At 36.6% G+C, this 14,746-nt stretch overlaps 1 protein-coding gene across 1 annotated transcript in view; it reads left to right on the top strand.

The window, feature by feature from the left end:
- Positions 1–14,746, top strand: part of MARCHF5 (membrane associated ring-CH-type finger 5) — a 30,046-nt gene that overhangs the window by 822 nt on the left and 14,478 nt on the right. The gene's annotated exons all lie outside the window — the stretch shown is intronic.

The following is a 14,746-nucleotide window of genomic DNA, read 5'->3' as shown; positions in this document are numbered from 1 at the left end:
GCTTTGTGCGTTTTGTTGCTGATTTTATGATCTTTGAAGAAAGCCTGCAGTTGCTTTATGGAGTGCTGTTAAAAAGTGCAACCTGGAAGATACTTTGACTTAAATGTAGGGGAGGAAAGACACTAACTCTTCAATTATTTATATTGCACTTGTTTTCTCTTTATGCTTTTATTTGAGTATGTGGCATTGAGGGCTTAAGATTTCTGGTGTGTTATTTTGAGTCATCCAGGAAGCCCTTGAGACCTATCCCTATAAACAATAAAAACACATTGATAGCCTGTTATTGCAGGAGTTGTGAGAGTCTTGATAATCCCAGAAGGTGGAGACCCAAAAGGAATTTGACTTCTGTTGATGAACTTCTCAGGCTTAAATCATAAGGAAGCATAAAAAAACCCTGGTGTTTTTCTCCTCTTCAGGTCACCTCTAAGGAAATAGGATTTAGTGAAATACAAGCTGTCATCAGGCAAGCGATGGAGATACAAACTATGTGAGGCAGGGGCAGAATTTGTGCTTCTGGCAGGTAGGGATGAGAAGTTTCAGTTAGAAAGATAGAAGTGAGTTGGGGGGAGGCGAAGTTGCATTTTAGAAAAACTGGAGAAGTGAGAGATGACAATGGGATGATTTAGGTTATAATTTAGAACAGGGCCTGTCAAGGAGGCTAGCAGCCAGAAGCCCTAAGTGCATTTCCAAGAAGTAACAGGAAGGAGGCAAATTTTATCCATAAAGTATTAGCTTGATACATTTCCTGTGAATGTGGAGAATAAAAGGGTCAAGAGTTAAGGAAGGCAAAAACAGTTAGGAGGAGGAAGGTAGGACTGGGGGCGGGGGGGGGGGGGTGAGGAAGGGGAAGAAAAAGATCAGGAAGAGTGCTGCAGAATAAACTCCTTGAAACTAAAAAACCTGAAGTTGGTAGTCCAATAATACATAATATTTTATGTTTTGGAGTTCTAGGAAACTATGATAATCTGTGGATTCTCTACTGTATGTGTCTGTTACATCACACCATTAAGTCCTAGTTCACTTTTTTGGGAAATGGCTGTAAGGTGGTGTTTATAATCTGTGTTGTGAACAACTATTAGATTAAATCGTTAATTTAAAAAAGGGGAAATAGTTAACTAGTGGCCAAACCAGTTCTTGTATCCTTTCAGCTTTGTGAAATAGTAATTTTTATCTCTGGCCCTTTTGAAAGACTTTTTCCAGTAAACTTGGAGTAGCAGAGTTGCTAACGTTTAAAACAATTGGAAAGTGTCCCTGACTTTCTTAGTAATAAGGACAATGGGGAACAAGTTTTAAGTACCTAGGTAGCAAAAAAGGAGGTATGACGAGAGAGTGTGGCTTTTGTATAAGAATTCATTGGGCTCAGTATAGGAAACGTTAGAAATAGTAGTGGGAGGAGTGGTGACTGGAGTGGTAAGAGGGAGCCAAGTATTTAGGATATGAATGTAATTCAGAGTGTAGTACAATACCAACAGAAGGATTTTGGAGTAACCAAGACCTCAAAATGCAGTCACTGTAAATAATTTTTCTGTTATGTATTGGGTTTATGGAGTAGGGTTATGTTAGAATAAACCAATTTTCATTCATCTGGTATTTCTGAAGGTCATACGTGACTGTTTTCATGTTGTATGTGACAATAATAAAGATGATAAACCTTCAATGTTTCACCTTAGGGGGCATAACCCATGGATGAATCACCTGTAGGGATTCTGAGGGGTTGAAATGCCTCTCCCATCCTGTTACCATTATTGTTAATGACAGTTGTTTTCCTGGGTAAGATTTAAAAATGCATATGCAAAAGCTTGAGAGTAACTGTTAATGCATTATAACTTAACACAAAGCACATACTTTTAAATCAAATTTGGATCTCTTACTGAAGCATTCAGAAAACAGCTTTTCAGTGAATAAGGCTCGAATTTGATTCTAATAGTTAAGGAAGAGTTTTCTTTTGTTTCCAAAACCTAAATGGAGTTTTCTTTTGTTTCCAATACCTAGATGATTACGCTGAGAGTGGTGATACACTGTTACATCAGGAGTAAGGTGTTGCTGCAGGTCTGAATGTATGTGCTGATTTGTATACAATGGTCAGAGCTCCTATAGCAAGTTCTTTAAGTATGTATTTGTGAGAGAACAGTTGGCTGCTTCTCTTGACTCTTAGGTCATACATCTGTATGACTTGAAGTAGGTTTTTCCTTTAATAAAGCAATTTGAATTTCTTCAGTATAAGGAGTGTGTTGGTAGAATCTCAACGTTGTTGCCTGGGATTCATCTTTCTTTTGTGTGTTTTGTGTTCTGTCCTCCTCTATTTTTCCCTGCATTATTTCAGTCTGGAGGCAAACCATGTGTTTGTAATAGAGGGTAAATAGCTGTTAAGTTGTAAGGGGATAAGGTGAAATTTCTAGTTAAGGATTTTATACTTGCCTGAAGGATTGACTAGGGCATAAATGCAAGACATATGAGAAGTAGACATGACCATGAACTACATTCTGGAGTTCTCATCTGCAGCATTTGAGAAACTAATCCAGATTATTATCATGATCCTTTCTGGCCTCAAAATTGGAATTTCCATCCTTCTTGTCATTTTTCTTTTTCTATTTCATGTTTAAATAACAGGCTTAGATAATAGTCTTAAAATATCATCATCTTCTGCATGCAGAATTCTTTGCAGTCTATGGTGAAGGGCCATATTCCCAGACTAATGCGTGCACTTGAAGGCAGTGGTTAGTGGTCTGTCTAAATGGTGAGGGTTTATTATTTTTAATACATTTATTCATGTAATTCTCATGCATAAATTACAGAATGATAGGAATTTCCATTAAAAATTGAAATTATGTTAGTGGTTTTTTATATGCTATTAATCAATGTAAAAACTTTTTTCAAGATTTCTTTAAATAAAATTGCCATATTACATGAAAATGTCTTACAAATTAGAGGTATTACTCTTATTGAGTGCACAAGGCTAAATTTACTTGAAAGTCAGTCCTAATGCACTTGTCACATTTTAACAGGCAGAGGCCATTTGATATGCTATACATATTTCAAATGTAAAAGCATTTTTTTTAAAGGAAATACCCAGAAATACTGTATTCTGAATGGTATTAGGACGTTAAAACTTTACAGTGCAATTCTTGTGCCTAGTATGCCAAGATCATGACCTGAGTCAATCCTTGTGTTTTCAACTATAATTTTGCAAATGCGCAAAAAACCCCTTAAGTCTTTTGTGGTCTTTTTTTCATGTTTCCTATTCAATTAGGTTCTATACATTTTCTGTCTCTCAGCACTGTTTGACAACAGTTCTTCCAATTGAACACTTCTAATTGTTTCTTCTAGCTGCCCTGTGTAGTACCTGTCACAACAGGTATTCTGGCTTCTTAATGTGTTTTTTAAACACTTTCATTCTTGTGGGTAATTACAAAGGTAAGATGTTGAACTTCCTGTCAGATTTTGGTGCTCTATTTGATTAAAAACTTAATCTTTTAAATACGTAGTATTTTTCCTGTGTCATTTGCTTGTCAAATACAAGTTGACTTGACTTTTCCTATTTATAGTTATGTTTTTAAGCAGAACTAATGTGTAAATTCAGTTTGTCTGTAAGTTATGTATATAGCTACATTTTTCAGTTTGCTATTTCACAGCTTTCTGTAATAGTTTGCATGTTATTGCCAGGACATCAGTTGACTGTGATCCTGTCCTGCTTAGCCTTATTACAGAACATTTGACTGGGTCTCACCAGAGTTGCTGTTAGAATACATAGGAGAAAACAAAACTACTAACTATTTGTCATACTATGTAGTCTTCTTAACTGTGTTCGTTGAGCAGTTGCTGAAGTGACAAGATTTGAAAAATAGCTACAAAACATGTTCTTGTAATTAAGTCAGTAGCAGGGCCCACGTTGATAGAAAATGTAGACTGCAAGTATTTGAGTGATTTAAAAATTCTTTAATGTGGTCAAATTAAAAAAAAATAATTGCTACTTTTATGATAAATGCACCATCACATGACTTCTGATTTTTTGTTTGTGAAAATAATCTCATCAATCTGCTGTCTTCAAAAAAACCCAACAAATGCTTAGCCACACACCAGCCTTTTCCTGGCTATGTCATTGCCTATATTTACCTTAATGTGAGCTGTAATGCTAAAATGTGCTCATATTTTTTAAGCTTTATTCTCTTGACTTAAGTTGGATTATGTGTGGATTGCTCTTACAGTTGTTTATACCAAGGCTTCTGAATGCTGGGGGTTTGTTTTGTAGGTTTTTTTTAAGGCATGTTCTGTGGTAGTGATTTGTGGTACTCCTTATGCTATCTGACATAAAGACAACTCCTACTTTCTCGTGTATTTGCCAGCTGGTCAGACTGTGGTCACTTCTGCCTTACAATTTTTCAGTGTTAGAAGATGTTAGTCAAAATGTGATAAGCAACTGTTGAAGGCTTGTGCAGGTACATGCTGAAGAATCACTGTAGTGGTAATTTTAAGCATGGTTTAACTTTTGAATTAGTATGCTTTATTTTCTGAATGGGTAGCAGTTGGTTCAACTGTGGTTGATACGCAGCCCTCCTTGATAGGAACTAGACCAACATCATATGACTTTGGTCATCTCTTCTTGCCATTCCATATTTAACAGAGACAATGGAGTTGAAATTGCAGGTAGGCTTCAAAAGCAGTTAAAATGCAGAATTATAGTTGGCTTAAGATCTTAAGAGTACCAGGAGAGGAATACCATTGCAATTACATTTTCTCTTTGTCAAAGCACTGATTTATCAGAAAAATGCTAGCAATTTAGGTTCAACAGTTTCAAAGTAGTGAAATCATGGGTTTTCTATTTCAGTTTTCTGAACTGTCACCTGATTTCATGGTAGCTTGTTGGTTTTTGTTAAAGAAAAAAGCATATGCAGTGGTTTTGTATGTAATTTTAGGTTGCTCCTTTCATTCCGCTTAGCCTGGGGGGTGGTGTTTGTGTGGGTATGAATCTTTTCCTTCCCTCTGGAAGTCCCGGCACTGATTTAGGTTTATGTACATAATTAACTGTTGATACTTTAGTAACCGAAGACATGGGTTCAGATTAAGACCTTAATGCTACAGCCTAGGCAATTTAATTAGTGCAGTGTGTTCTTTGATTAAAGACCTTTATTCTGAACTCCTTAAACTTGTACTGGATGTTCCGCACTGTGAATAATCTCACTGAACTAAAGTTGACACATGAGTAAATCGTTGGAGGACTGGAGTTCAACCAGGTACGATACGCAGTGTAATAATACACTTTGGAGGATTTATATAGTATTTTTACTTTTTGCAAACTATTTACTGTCTCTGCAGTTATTCAGTCTGTTCCACTTGCACTGATTAAGCACACCTCTCTTCATTGCCCTACCTGAAGGAATTGTTTTCTTTCTACACAACAGTTAAACTCTTTTAAAGAAGACTTAGACTTCAGGCAGAAGCCGGGGAAAGTCCTCTATCAGCAACTATACAAGTACCTGGCTTTCTGTAGGATGCTTAGAAAGAAGAGAATGTAAGGGTCAAGAATGGGCTGTGCTGGGTTAATCTCTACCAGAAAGGAAACAAGGTGTTCTTCCCTGTCTTTACCCAGCTGATTGGAGGCTGATATTTATACAGGAAGGAAAAAGTAAAATTATGTGTATCTTAAAGTGGGTTTAGAGAATGAAAGTTTGAAACAGTAATAACTTTATAATTGCTTGACTTTTCCGTTATTGCTTCATCCCAGGTAAATCCCTTGCTATTCCAGTTCTCTTCATGGTGAAGTTTCTGTGTAGATTAAGTTCTTCCTGTGTCTTATCAGTAAAAATGATTAGTGAAGATTTATTGCAGACCTGTAGAATAACTTTTGCCCATCTGTACTGTGTCAGCATGCTATTTATAAACTATCTTAACCTTTTGACTGTCGTCTTACGCATTATATTTCCATCTTTGACGTCTACTTTGATATGCTTAGGAGCAAACATATTTCAACTGTTGCGTAACTGTTAACTTCTACCTGCAGAGAGTAGACAATTATTACTCCTTTTTAAGTGTGGGGAAACTTCTGAGAGACTATTTATCATTTTCATACTAAAATGTTGGTATTCCATGTATTATCAAGGCATTCAAATAATATTTTCAGATGCTTAATCTAAAAAAGCTATACAAAAACCTGTTTAATGACATCTTCCTCATGAAAGTGCTCAGACCTTTAAATAGTGTTTAACTGTGATTGTTTCCTTTGGCATGTCTTACAGTGCTCACTGAAGTTAAAACTTTTGACAATTAATGCAAATGTATTGAATAAATATATGTATGAGTTACAGAGGAAGATCTATCAAAAGGTTCAGGTATTAATTGTGGAACATCTTTTCAAGTAATTATTAAAATGGTAATGAATATGCCGGCTGTTTAGGACTTGTTTGCTTGGTGCTTCTGACAACTTAACCTGCTTATGGTCTTACTGTACTGCAGAGCAGGTGGGAAGTTCCTGATATGCAAGTTGTAAGAGCTTTTTGGTGCATCTTGTTTTCCTCCTCTCAGCAGCGGAATGAGTTGGGTGCCAGCTTGTTACAGGATGCAATACCTATTTATCAAAAGAGTGCATGACTTGCTCAGTTTTTACTGACACTTGTGGTTTGCTACAAGGAGCAAGTCCATCTTCAGTGCAGAAGAATGAGAAGACCCAATCTGAAGGGGTTAAAATCTTTAAAGCAAACTGTTTCTGGCTAATTTTTCTAGATGAAACTGTTAATAAGGTTATATAAGATGGTCAAGGGGCTGGAGCATGTGACTTGCTAGGAGCAGCTAGAGGGAACTGGGCCTGAAGAAGAGATGGCTTGGGGAGACTTAGTAACTTTCTAATACCTACCAAGGAGGTTGTTCAAAATACAGTCTGGTTGTTTTTAGACGTTTCTGGCAGAATTATGAGAAACAAGGATTAGAAATCTGAGCAGAGAAGGCTTCAGCATGTGGGAATGGGGAGCGATGCAGTTGAGCTTTGGAACAAGTTGCCTGGGGCAGCTGTGGATCTCTGTCCCTGGGGCTTTTCAAGACCCAGCTGGAGAAAGCTCCAAGAGTCTGGTCTGAATTAAGGGTTGCTTCTGCCTTGGGCAGAACATCTGACGAGACCTCCTGTGATCCCTTCCAATCCAAATAATTCTGATACCAGGTCTAGACACAACCCCAATTTAAATAGGGAGACAACACAGTATTAGGGCTCAATTTGCACTGCATGACACGAGCATGCTGTGCTGGAGGTCTCAGTATGGGAGGTACAGTCCACTAATGCCTTCTGGCAAATCTGTACTTAACCTTTTTGCAGCGTCTGCTCCGAAATCTGTTCCTAAAAATTAAGATGACTTACCATCTAGTTGGACTGGGATCGTTTTTTTCTTCCTTTTCTCTAAGATTTTTTGTTCTCATGTTACTTTAATGCTAATATGAGTGAATTTCATTGACAACTTTTTACTGTTCAGTGAAAGTGCTTACGCTCAGGATTTTTGTTAGTGATTCTGGGGGAACAGTTATACACTTTCTGCCTAACACTAATATAGAATAAGAAAAATTCCAATCAAAATCTCCGCTTTGAAATGCTGGTTTAAAAAAAAAGTTTGTACTGAAGTTGTGTTAAGTCTGTGGCTAGCTGTTCATTTGTCTATAATTTAAAATCTTACTTATTATAGGGAAACTTATAATTAAGATAATTAACTACCAACTGATTTAAGGGCCAACCATGGAATCTTGGTATATGCTTATGTTTAAAAACAAACTTTTTGGATAAGTGTCATTAGCATTTCTAGGCCTTTAGTTGATTGATTGCTGATAAGCATTATGAACTACTTGGTGTTTTCATTTTATGTATCTGTGCCTGTTTCTCCCTTTGGTCATGCATCTCTTCTTCAAGGTGTATGTGTTAAAAGAAAGTGTTAACACAGTGTGAAGGTAGGGAATAACAGTTGTTATGTATGAGAACGGCTGGCATTCAGTGACTTTTTTTTTTTTTTCCTTTAAAGCCATTTTAATACAGTAGCTATTTCTTCACAATCTTTTTAGAAAAAAAAAATCCTCTATTAAACCTGTAACATGTTTACATACCTTCCTGATCTCTCCTCCTTTGTTTCTCCTATTATAAATGCCTCTTCTTGGGGTCTGAATACTTCTGTTTAGAAGTGGTTATTTTATATTGGACTAAAATGTGCCAACATAAGTTAGTCTTCTGTGAAGGATATAATTATAGATGGCCATGTGCTCAATGCTTGTGACTGTTCTACTGGTGAGTCACACAGTCAATTCTACAGAGTGACGAGGAGAGTTACTTAATGGTATGATTGGACACCCTGGAGTTTTGTTCACATTTACTCAGAGAAAAGACATTTCCAAGTTTTCAATGTCTGCCACTTTTAAGTGTGGGGTTTTTTTTTGTTGTTCTTGAGGTATTAATATCCCAAGAATGTATCATCTTGGCATTTAAAATTTCTTGTAATTTTTAGGTCTCAAATTGGTCATTTTTTATTATGTATATTAAGAGAATAAGACTTCAGTAGAGCTTTTTGGGTTGCTCTCTTAGACTGTAAATTATCTAATAAAAATAGAAGTTATAAACTGAGAATAACTTGAGTAATAGTGTCTGTTGTATAAACTCTTTGAGTTCAAAGCCATTTGCTTGCTTTGGAGTCTTCCTGCCAATTTTTGCAGCTTTAGGACTATGTTTCCTCTTCTGTTTTCTTTGGAAGAACATAACAGAAAAATTGCTTACCTTGTATGGTGAGTTTAACCATTAAGTTCTCTAGGCACACCGTACAAAAATTGAAGTTTTATTTCACAATTACCTTGGCTAAGAATGGGATCTAAAGTAAGTAGCCATAAGTTTGGTTTCTAACAGATTAAATCTATGCTAATGTGTTTACTTTTGCAACTAAAGATATTGTGCCTAATGATTATTTTGTATTTTTATATTACCTGTATGATAACAGGAAAACTTCTGCAGGAGACTGAACTCACATGACCTAGACTTTGTGAATGGAATGTACCTTTGCATTTTCTGTCTTTTATCTTTTGCTTGTCACAGCAACAGTTTAATGTCAAGACTGTTACAGTCTTAGAAAAGTCAAAGTTGATCTATTTTGTATCTATGTCACTCCTGGTATTTCTAACATCTGTCATCTACTCTGTACATGTACCACAAATACTAGTGTTGGTATTTTTCTGGTGCAACTATTTTCCCCTTTCCCTCAGTGCAAAGTAATGTTGTTTAATGTTAGTTTAATAGAAACTACATATTTTTATCATCTTTTTGAGACTGGGAACTGTATGTAACATTCCAGTTGAAAACAACAGATTAAAAAAAGATCTTTGTATCAATCTCTGAAAACACAGGTATGGTTAGTGCTTGATTAAGCATAATACGTACATGTTAACCTTCTGTTATGGAAAAGTAAATTCTGTGGGAGATATGAAGGTCTAATCCTTGTTATTCCTAGTCATGGAACTTAAAGGAATTTAAATTTAACCTTTATTCCTTCAAGTTGACCAAGCACTTACATCTTGACTAATATAGGAAAAATTTGTGAGTTTTGTTCATTGAATGGCACAGCTAATTGCAGAATTCTGACACAGCAGTGAAGCAGTTTTGCAGCGATTTCTAACCTTGGTCCATAGACAGTATTTTCAAGCAAGTAATATGCTGTGAGCAGAATTGTTTTGATGTCAAGGTTAGCCTCAGTGCTAGTATTTTTAAATTCTTCAACAAAACTAGGAAGTTTTCAGGGAACATTGGTTGGGGAATCTTTAGCATATTAATTAAGCTATAGGGTATCTTAGAGCATTGTAGCATACTTTGAGTCTCTTTTACTAAGAAACAACCTCCTGTGTTCTAGAGCTTCAGATCAATTTTCTTCTGCCTGCATTGATATTTTTCACACAAATCCTCCCTCTATCCTCTAACTCAGTAAGTTCAGAGCCAAATGAATCCTTTTCTGTGCACTGTTCTTGATTAAATGTTTGTGTGTGTTTTTTTCATAAACATTTGGTATGTCTTTGTTTAATTTGTCACTGTCTAACTGGAGACAATATTGACTGAGCTACCGAAAACAATGATGCAAGTGCCATCTTCTCAAAGAGTAGAATTTAGGTCCTGAAGACTGTTACCAACAGTGTAGTTGAAGGTAGTTTTTCCAAGAGGCCCCAAATGACTGAAGTTAGACAGATACAGTTACTTGTTTGTTATACTTTTATTGCTTGGCAAGTAAATCTGATGTATTGGAAACCATGGAGACAGTCAAACCCCAGGGTTTAGCACATGATGAAATGTGTAATATCCCTAGAGGGTGAGGAATGCTATAAGAATTTAATACAGTAGATTGCAGATGCATTACGGCAAGAATGGCTTTTAAAACTACTTTGAGGTCTGAAGCTGTCTTCCTTTTCTAAATCTGGCAGTGTTGATAGAACTTAAGACAGTTGTGTTAACCTCAAATAATAATCCATCCTCCTTTAAATCTTTCTTGTACATAAATCGGATAGTTTAACTTGTCAGCATTTGGGTGTCCGACCTTCCTAGAAGGTCATGTTACCTGTTAGAAGAGGCTGTGTGTGATCTTGCCATCTAGAGTTCTTGCAGTATCTTGAACATGCTGGCAGCTTTTCTTTTTTCAGCCAGTGTAAATATTAGTATATGAATTCTAGCTGATTGAGCCTCTCACTACTTAAGTTATACCTTGACATTATGCTGCTTTGTGATTAGACATTGAGAGAAGTTAAGACTTAAAGGAATTTCTTTTCGTTCTCATTTTCCTCATCAGGAGGAGCTTACAGATATACTGCTACACCATTTTGTTAGTACTACAGGCAATTAAAGCATAATTAAAGTGTTTAAAGGAACATTAATGGAAGTAACTTGAGTCTTTAAACCATAATTTCTTAGTTGCATCATCTCTGTTACTTTCTGTGTTTCTGATTGACAGCTTTGTCAAACAATGCTAAAGAAAATGTTTTCCCTATATAGTATGCTATCTGCATTGTACAAAAATCCATGAAATGTTTAAGGCATTAACTTAATGCTGATAGAATTCTTCGGTGTTTGCTTTGTATGTTTGTACTTGACCAGTTGTTCAGCTCTTCAATCATGTTGTTCAAGGCATGTTTCAGTTTTGGAAGGAAATTGTTTTGTGTGTGTATGGAGTTCTTAGTTTGGATTTTGTTGGTTTAGTTTAGTCACTTTTGTTTTTCTTCCTAAAAGTGATAGTAAGAATCAGTGCTGCTGCCCCCCAGCAGGCACTCAGTAGCTTAAGTTGTTAGTTGTATGCCAAGCTGTTAATAGATGATAATAATAATGTTTACTAAAACATTACACATTTTGCTAATTAATAAGGTGCTTATTATATAAGTAACTGTTTTACCTTGATTTGCACTTTTTAAGAGGGCCTTGTTTGCCCTCTCTCCCTAAAGAAATAAAACAAATGTTTGTAACAAGGTTGTTTGTATAATTAGGGGCTCACAGCAAAGCCACTGAGCCTTGGTGACTTCTCACATTTTCCTTTTGAAAAAGTGAGGTTATTGTAATATTGAACAAAGCCTTTAAGAGAACTGAATTTTGACGTCTTTGCAAAAGGGATATGCCTAAACAACTGGTTGCAAAAGATTAATTTGTCCTGAAAGATATTTTTTTTTTAATTATAGTCTAGAAGTCTTTGACTAACTATAGACTGAAACCCAATGAGATAGAATAAGACATCCCCCACAGATTTAGCAAAGTTGGGTAGAAGCAAAGGCCCTAACAGCCTCATAAGGCAAGATTCAAGCACAATAGGTGGTGGCTGGCAGTGAAACATTTAACTTCATCCACGAGACAGAAGGTTGCCAGCAGGATTCTGTGAACTGTCCTTTACTCTTATCTCTGCCTTTATGTAGTGCAGTTAACTAAAGTGTAAAACACTTCTCCTTGAGACGTAATTGAGAATATATAAATATGTTGAACTTCTGGTAATCACTAGATCTTTCTGGTACACTTTCTAGTTAATTATTGTATGTTTCGCTTTAACATGTTTGACTACTTACTGGGTTCTAGTCATCCATGGGCTTCTTAATAAAGCTTGTTAAAATCTGGCTTAAACTGCCATCCTGTGGTTAGAGGAAGTCAGAACCTATATATGGTGAATACCACTTGTGTAACCATATGCTCACACCAATATTAGCTTGATACTCCCAAATATTTAACGTTTCCTTGCTGTTTTTAAAGAAAGCACTACTTTTGTAGTAAAGTTTAGTTATTATTGTTTCTAGATTCTCATCAACTTTACTCAGCATTAGACCCTATCCTTGATGACTAGGCATAGCAGGATTTGGTATTAGGTCAGATGACTTTCAGGACTTCTTTTGAAGATTTTAAACTTTGTTTTGAGGTGACAGCATGTTTTCTAGTTGAACAATCCAAGCTGGCAAGTAGCTGCTATGCCTTGGTGCCTTAAAGATCTGCAGAAGTCACGATAGAGCATCTGACTACTATTTTTGCACTGGTGTCTCTATTCCTTACTCTGTGAGTGTGTTTGGGTTTTTCCCCCCTTAGGATAGTGTAAGGATTTTTTGAGTTTGACAGGGCTTGGGTTGAAGATGAGAGTATTTTCTGCTGTGTAATGGGCAGGAAAATATTGGGGAAAGAGTGGTAGTCCATCTATAATCCCATTGCAGTCTTCCTCCATTAACAAGCTTCACTGTTCTGGTAGATAGGTCTGTATGCATTCTGCTGTTGAAGTCTTCAGGATGCTTTAAGCTTGGCAGCTGAGTTCATCTCTTCCAGCATTTATTCTCCTCTATGAAGCATGACATAAGCTAGCATTTCTTGGGTTAAATGGTATTCCTCTCTTGGTAGCCTTTACCAGGGATAATGTGGGCTGGGCTTGCTTTCTGTTGTGAGCAGGTAGTGGCTCTCTAGGACAAGAATCTTAGGCCTGCTAGTTCCTTCAGCCTCAGGAAAAGGAAGTGCTTAGCAGTAGCATTTGGAATGCATTGTTGTTCTTGCTTTTTTGAGAAGTTAGCTGTGTTCCCCTACTAAAATTCTAGCCAGCTCCAAAGCGGCTGTTGTATGCTACTAGATCACTCTCTATTTTTTCCACCATCCTAGTCTTCCTACTTAAACATGATCTTATAGTATTCAGAGTGTGGATGGCAGCTTTAGTGGCAGCTTATCACTATTCTTCATCAAAGGTATTTTATCTGTCAGTATAGACTATGCATAAAAACTTGTTACAGAAGCTTATGAAAAATTGCCTCTTCCAAACAGCAGATTTCTGGGGCATCCTTTGGAACAGTGCCTTTTTATGGCCAGTTATTGGACTGCTTTCAGTCATTTCTTCCAAGATACATTTTCACCCCTCACTGTGTTGGCTCTCTGTGCTGTCATTGCTGTCAGTTATGTTTCAGCCTTTTCACTTCTTTTTTTTTGGATGTGAAATTCAATTGCAGTAAGTCACTCAATCACTTACTGCTTAGCAGAACAAGGATGCTTTACTCTTGTAGCAAGATACTAGCAAATTGCTGCTGCTTTAAGGGAAAGCAGTGTGCTTAATGATGTGGGAGAAATGCAGAAAAGTTGTCCTAAAAAGCATTTCTTATGTTTTATGAAGGATCTGTAATGAGAGGAAAATATTTTTATCTCATGGCTGTAGAGCATGTCATACATGCTCAAATTGGCACTTCCCATGGTAAGGGTTAGGTTCTGCTGAAAGTCTTGCAAGAATTTTCTCAGAATTTTTCTGGTTTTGCTTGCTGTTCATACATACGTGCCACTGAACATCAGGGAAAAAATTCTAAGACTCTGCATTCTCTCTTGCGGTACTGAATATTTGAAACCAGCCTATAAAGCAGCTATGCTGTCCCAGTCTCACAAGTCATCTTCTGTTAAGTGTCTTATATATCAGGATAACTGCTGGGCTTATAGGGCATTAAAGATTTCTGTAAACTTTTTACTAATATTACTATATAATTAACATACTGCCTTTAATTTATTTTTTTTTTTAATGCTTTACACAGCCATGCCTGCTTGAAAACAAAGGTTTATCATGGTGAATTCAGCTCCCACAGGTTGAGGCAGAATAGATTTAAATAACTTGAATTGAATCCTGCCCTCCTTCCCATCTAAGAATGATTTGGGAAAAAAGGAACCTTTAGAAGGAGTATAGCTCAGTAAAAAGGAAAGCAGTCAGCCTTCAGGTATGTCTGTTGGTAGTGGAGAATCTTACTGGTGTGTTGGAGCTGTAATTTTAGTCAGGTACAGGAGAGAGTGACTTCTTTGCTGATCAGAAGCTCGTGGTTTGGAGAAACCTGTTTTTAGGCAGGCCGTGGCTTTCTAGATTAGTCATATAACATTTGGAATATAGGATCTCTAGTCTTCAATACAACTTTCTCTCCATCTGCTTTCCTGTTAACATATGCAGTGTCCTGTAAAGAGTTTGTCTTTGGTAGAGGAAAAAACCCAGATAGAGTAAACGAGTTATGTGCTTTGAGTCAGAATAGAATTGAGATGGGAGAGCTTTAGCTGCTGGGGAGCTCAATCTCAAAGGCATTTGTAACCCTATATTCAAAGCTGAAATAATTATATTGGCCTGGTTTTGTTTATGTTTCGTTTTTGATTTTTTTTTTTCTAAGCCAAGGCAGTGTGGAAAAATGCATTAGTGTTATTGATTTGGCTCTGTAGAAAGTCATCAAGGAAGAAGGCTTGAGTTTCTATCAGAAACAATGCTTTGTTCCACTTTTACAGCCTTTTCTGTTTCAG

The sequence above is a fragment of the Falco rusticolus genome, chromosome 9 (genome assembly GCF_015220075.1).
Source record: "Falco rusticolus isolate bFalRus1 chromosome 9, bFalRus1.pri, whole genome shotgun sequence".
NCBI lineage: Eukaryota > Metazoa > Chordata > Aves > Falconiformes > Falconidae > Falco > Falco rusticolus.
The sequence above is the reverse complement of the archived record's forward strand: the minus strand, read 5'-3'. Positions and strand labels throughout refer to the sequence as shown.